The sequence below is a fragment of the Miscanthus floridulus genome, chromosome 17 (genome assembly GCF_019320115.1).
Source record: "Miscanthus floridulus cultivar M001 chromosome 17, ASM1932011v1, whole genome shotgun sequence".
Classification (NCBI taxonomy): domain Eukaryota; kingdom Viridiplantae; phylum Streptophyta; class Magnoliopsida; order Poales; family Poaceae; genus Miscanthus; species Miscanthus floridulus.
Window position 1 is genome coordinate 54158126 of NC_089596.1, and position 6596 is coordinate 54164721.

At 43.5% G+C, this 6596-nt stretch overlaps 1 pseudogene; it reads right to left on the reverse strand.

Annotated features, from left to right (window-relative positions):
- Positions 1-237: 237 nt before the first annotated feature.
- Positions 238-936, reverse strand: LOC136517426 (uncharacterized; annotated as a pseudogene).
- Between the last annotated feature and the right edge of the window lie 5660 nt (positions 937-6596).

Sequence of the window (6596 nt, forward strand, 5' to 3'; positions counted from 1 at the left end):
GGCTTAGGCTGGCTGGCCACAATGTACAGTTAATATGTAATATAAATTATCATGATCCATACACAATTACAAGTAATAGATAAAACCATGAATTTAGGACAAACGAGCTCATCTCATAAAACCATAATTCTAGCATAAACAAGTTCATCTTAGAAGACCATAATTTAGTTCCAAACGAGATCCAAGTCATATGAAATAAAGCATGAGTTTATATCTCATGACAACTAAAATAATTCATCAAATGTATAGCTTTCTCTTTGGAGTCATCTTTTTTGGTGCTGTCGCGGTAGGCATCCTCACGGGACTAGTGGTGTCGGGTTGTGAAGATGTGCCCTCTCCTAATAACATCGCAAGCTTGCTGCATATAAATACGATATGATAATTATATGTATGGAAAAAATAATGTACAGTAAATGTGTTAATATTCCTTACCTTTCGGTGACCCTTCCTGGACTATCCCGTAGGATTTCTTCTCTAGTCGGCCTCCATGGGGTGCTAGGTTCTGCTGGCGTAGCTTTTGTAACATTCTTCCTAGGTTGCCTACGCTTCCTACAAGTAATCAAATAAATTAATATTGACATTTTCATTTAAGTTTCTTAATAAAGAAAATCAGTTCTTACCTCTTTTTGCTGTCCCATTTAGTGGGCACTTGGCACTAGCTTGCCTGTGACCTTTTTCTCTGCATTTTTTTCAAGTCATAGGTCCTCTGATCATCTTCTTTCCCTTTCTATTTGTTAGAGCAGTATCGTTGTCACATCCCTTCTCACCTTCACCCTCGTTGGTACATTTACCATCTTTGGAACATTTTTTCTTGTGGCCACCTTCCATCCATTATTTCCTTCTTAGTTTCCTTCGTCTTCCAACAGGTAATTTAGCAAGAGGTGCACCAACTAAAAATGGTAGGTCAACTTGTGGCCATTGTGTTTTGTCTGTCATTGGCTCAATCTCTCTACCATAAGCAGCCCTGAATTTAATCACCGAGTAATAGTCATGCACAAACTGTTCAAGGTCAACTCCCCGTTGGTGGGTTATATAGGCCAATACATGTTGACATGGCTTACTAGTGTGCTGCCATTCAAGACAAGTACATGTCCTTTGGTGTAACTTGACAATATGCCTCTCAACTCTACTGCTATGGTCCCACACCTCTGCACTCCAATTAGAACATGGTACAATTTTCAAGTGTCCCAAACCTCTAGTATTTGCCTTTAGCTGATGCATAATAGCCGAAAGTATCCTGCCTTCAGGTAGCCTGTATGCAATATTTCTTCTCTTGTTCCAAAGTACCATGATCATTTCTCTAATCTTATCAGCAAGGTCAGCAACAGGTAAATCTTTATGGTCTCTAATCCAGTTATTAAATGACTCAGCAATATTACTAGTTATGTAGTCACACTTAATTTCTGGATTGAAAGCACATCTATACCATAATAGCTTATGATTGGTCTATAACCATTTCACTGCTTCTGCTGATTCACTTACCATTTTTGCTATATTGTCATAGAATATGTCTTCTCTGTAAGCCCTTGCCGTAGGATATATCTATCCAGACCCTCTAAATCTCTTCTGAAAATTTTTGACAAGATGATAAAAGCATTCTCTTTGCTCTGCATTTGGGAATACATTCTTCACTGCATTCTCCAAGGCCTTGCAAACATCAGAACAAACAGCAAGGAGTGGAGGATCACCTATTGCCTTCTTTAATTGCTCCATGAACCAAGTCCAGTTGTCTGTTGTTTCAGAAGCCATGAAGCCATAAGCGAGTGGATACATCCAATTATGACCATCAACTGCTATAGCTGCGGCCAAGTGACCATTCCATCTTCCATTAAGTGTTGTAGCATCTATGCTCAAATGAGGCCTACAACCTTCCAAGAAACCATCAATGCATGGTTTAAGAGCACAGAAAAAACGGTGGAAATATACTTGACCATCCACCTCAAGTACCTCAATTTCAACGACACTCCCGGGTCACCGCTTCATTACCTCGGCCTTCCACCTAAACAACATCTCAAAACTCTCTTCCCATTTGCCATAAACCTCATCAAGAGCTCTTTCTTTACCCCGCCATACAGTGTCATATGCAATTTGACACTTGTGATTTGTCTGCAACTTCTTTTGCAATTCCTTAGCACCAATATTTGGATCATCTCTAAGGATGCTCACAACCTTGCTAGCTACCCACTTCAGATTTGGAGCTGTAGTTATCTACCTCATGCTAGACACACATGTATGTTTATCGACTAAGACGGTTACATGCAAAAAAAAAATCAATGAGATTCATATTAATTTACATGAAAATTAGAATTAATGAAAGGAAAAAGAAATTTATTCACCTCCACAGTGCTTTGGCCTTTATGTTTGGTGCCATTTATCCTCCAAGGGCAAGGGCAATCTTCATCACTAGACTTGCAATAAGCCCTATATCTCGTCTTACATGACTTCTCTGTTCCTAAATCAAACTCCTTATTGATGGCAAATTGCCGCACTGCCATCTTGAACTCCTCCATTGTTGGGTACACTGTTCCTAAATCCATGGATGGGTTGTTCTTATCATATGAAATGACCATTTCACCTGGTATGGCATCACTAGTAGGAATGGTAGCACCATCATTATCTTGCCCAAGCTCATTATAATGCCCCTGTTCATCCATTCGGCAATGAAAGCCCTGTGTAGGTATATTTGTTGTGTCCTCCTCTATCAAGCCTAAAAGCTCACAAATCTGATTCTCACTCATAAGTGCAATACGACCTTCGTCATCATGTGTCTCCACTATTTGTATGCTATCCCAATCAAATATTTCCATATTTTCCACATGATCTACTTGGGACCTAAACAAGTGATATCAAGTTTAAATATTGTCTACTACTATCGTGGTAAAAAAACAGAAAGCAAAAAGGCCAATACCTTTGCACTTCAAGAATAGGAAGGTTGTACTCTAGTGTCGAAAGAGGAACAGTGGGTAGCAACGTTCTGGCTAGGGCTAGAGCACTGGACGTGGCGTCGGGAGAGGCCTCCACTGTAGTCACCGTGTCCACCACGCCGCCCGGCGTGGTCGTCATGTCCAGCTTGTTCCGTATCTCGGCGGACACCACCCTCTCGGCGTCCTCCCGCGTCGCCCCCTTGTCCGCCGGCAGCCTCTCCCTCGCGTTCTGCATGTACATACGGCCACGCAACTCACGGTCACCACTGACAGTCCAAAACACTTCGCCTACAGGCTACAGCTGTGAATCGAGAAAATGACAAAAGCAGAGTAGCTATCGCACGCACCGAGTCCTCGTCACGCAAGGCGCGGGCGTTCTGATCAGCCGCTGACTGCGCTGCCGCGGCCACACCTCCGGGGATGGTGGCGTGGGACCCCGTGGCGCACATCTCCGCGACCTGCATGGCCGCCGCGTCGCTCTGGTTGACCAGCATGTCCCCCGCCATCGCGACCATGGCCTCCAGCGTGCGGCCAATCGTGACGGCGTCTTTGTCCAGCGCGCCCGGCAGGTCCGTCATCGCCACCAGCGCTGGTGTCACCATCTTCGCCACCACCTGCCCGCTGATGGACTCCGTGACGACGCGGCGGCCCACGAGCTCGGTCTCGATGACGGTGGCATCGGCGTCGACGACGGGGCCCGTGGTCTGGGCCTTGCCCATGTGGCCCCCACGCGTGCTGACCGTCGTGGTGACTGTAGCACGGTGGCGGGCCCACCCCTTTGCGTCCCACCGAGCACGGATTGCTCCGCGGCCTGCAGCAGCGCGGCGTCCCTCGGAGTCACGCGCCGCTGGGCCAGCTCGCCTGACACGTCCATCACGTCGCCGTACTTGACGTGCTGCTCCTGCACGTGCTACAGGTCCTCGGCCTGCTGCGGCCTCCTCGACGGCATCGGGAGGAGGGGAAGGAGGAACGGCGGCGTCGGTGATTAGGGCAGCGTCGGTCTTGGAGGGAAGGAGGAACGTCGGGTAGATGAATTGGTACGATCGATCAACGGTACAAAAGCAGAAGGGCAAAAGGGTCACAAGAGGGCCAAAATAAATGTATTTTGATTAACAAAGTGAAGAAATACGCCAAATGTCATCTAAAATAAGAAGTCAATGTTTCAATGGTCATTTTAACGAAGTCGACGATTGGAATCCTATAATTACGAAGCTCATTGTTTGGTATCCTATAATTGCAATTTTCTCGCAATAATAGAATGATGGTGGGATTCGGCTTACAATTAGATGCAATCCAAACCCTAGATAACTTCTTCCATCCGCAGCCACCATGAACCACGATCAGAAGACAGGGATTCCACAGAAATCTAGGATACGCCCAAGACGAAACTTGATTGCGCTTAATCCTCAATCCTCAATCCAGACGGATCGGCAGGGTAGATGAGAGGAGACGTCCTCTCGCTGTTCGTAGGAGGAACCCTAGACGAAACACTCACAAAATAAAATCTAATCTCCTATATTACAGGGACAGCGTCCAGGTTATATGGCTCACAGGCCAACCATCGACTCAGGACCCAGGCACGACGAGTCCGACGCGCACACACGTGACCAGACCACAACGAAACTAAATTTGACATCCCGGCTAGCTACTACTTCAGCCAATAGGAAATATATTAAAATAATGCGGCAACATTGCTAATTACCTTGCTAATCAATTAACCAAATAAAGTTCACGTATTCAGATTGGGCGGCCCTTTATTTCCACGTGCATGGTCTCCATACTGACATATTTCCTTGGCTGCCCTTTTCTTCTCTTTTCCAAGCAATAAGGCACCTCTAAAAAAATATTTGATGATAGGCCAGCGCTAGTAAATTTCTCCATATTTTTGCCATATTTCTCATCAAAATAAATATCTCCAAATGGGAGACCAGATGATATTAGAGAATTACCGGCTGCTATATTTGAATTATGCTAGACATGTCTCCGTGAATATCTTGAGGAGCTATGGGCTCATCATCCTCTCCCCCCTTGAAATAAAGCCGTCCTCGGCTTTGGATTATCCTTAAGTGGCTTCCTCATTTCAGCAATGATTATATTTTCATCATTCTTTCCACCTTCAAGCTTCACAAAAGTAGATAAAAAGCCAAACTGTAAAGACGATTTATTAGCAACGGTCTTTGCTATTTTAGACCCATTGCAATAACTTTCAGAAGCATTATCCAGAGAATTAAGCATCACAATATCTTCATCTCCCTTACTAGGGATTTTAGAATTACCAGCCACAATTTTAGGATCCTTGCATAAATTCCTAGGTGCAATAATTCCAGCACTTACATTCACATCATTTTTCCCACCTGATAAGGACACGTACGAAGTCCAATATTTTTCCCAATCTTTCACGGTGCAAAATCACATGAACACAACCTCTTTGAATTTCTAGTAATAAAACTGCAGCAAAACTTGGGAGTATATGCTTCGGCAATAATACTGAGATGGAACAGCGGAAATAAATGATGATATATTTTTTTACTAGAGTCACCAGGAGCACGATATGGCAAAACCAGATCAAAATATGGCAAGATGGTTTCAGCGGGTAACCCAAACAAGCATTAGCAACTGACGGCTAACCAACAAGAAAACTGAGATTAATTTAATGCCCCAATCACGTGTATCACAGCAACAATCTCAGACCAACCAAAGATAACTTTCCAGCCGACCAAATTAAACAAGAACAAATAACCTCTCTTATCCAATCAATTAAAATCGGTAGCAATAATAGATGGATTCGGCTTATACAAGATGCAATCCAAATCATAGCAGTAGCGTTCTTCCACCTGTGCTTCCAAGGACACGATCAGAAGATGAGGGAGCTCCGAGAATTCCGAGCATTGCACTCAAGTCATAGCAACTTAATCACGCACTCCACACAAATCCACGCAAGGATCCGCTTCAAATTTTTTTTTGGATAAAGATCCACTTCAATTCTTGATAGTAGATAGAATCACCATCTAGGTTTCTGGAGCTACGGCTCGACAGGGATAAACTCGGAATAAAATTATAATCTGCTTACAACGGACGCTGGCCCTAGGCATAAATGGCACGCAGGCCAGCCCAACTCCGACTTGGAAGCGCACCAGAGCCTGACAAAACGTGGCTAGACCAACTCAGAACCAGCCCAACTCCGACTTGGAAGCGCACCAGAGCCTGACAAAACGTGGCTAGACCAACTCAGAACCCTATACGTGACGGACTCAAGGAAATAAACTATGTAATACTCGAATAAGCTAACAAAACTCACGTATATATACTAGTAGATATGCGTGCGACACACGTGTCTATAAAAATATCATTCATATATCATATATATTTATATATGATAATAGACATGCATTATAAATAATTTTAAAAATATTTTGTTGATGAATAGCAATTAATTTTTTGAGAACACAATTCATACGTATAAATTTCATCATCTAAGCAATGGTCCGGAATGACATAACAAAATATGCACTCATAATTGAAGCCACATCATGATTTCCATTTATTCATTGCTGTGTGCAAAGTATTTAGTAGATGTAATATAGTACCCAGTCCATAACTCTGGATATATTTTACAAAGGAATATCTCTTTTTACTAATCATAGAGATTTACATGTCTCAGTTCTCTTCAGC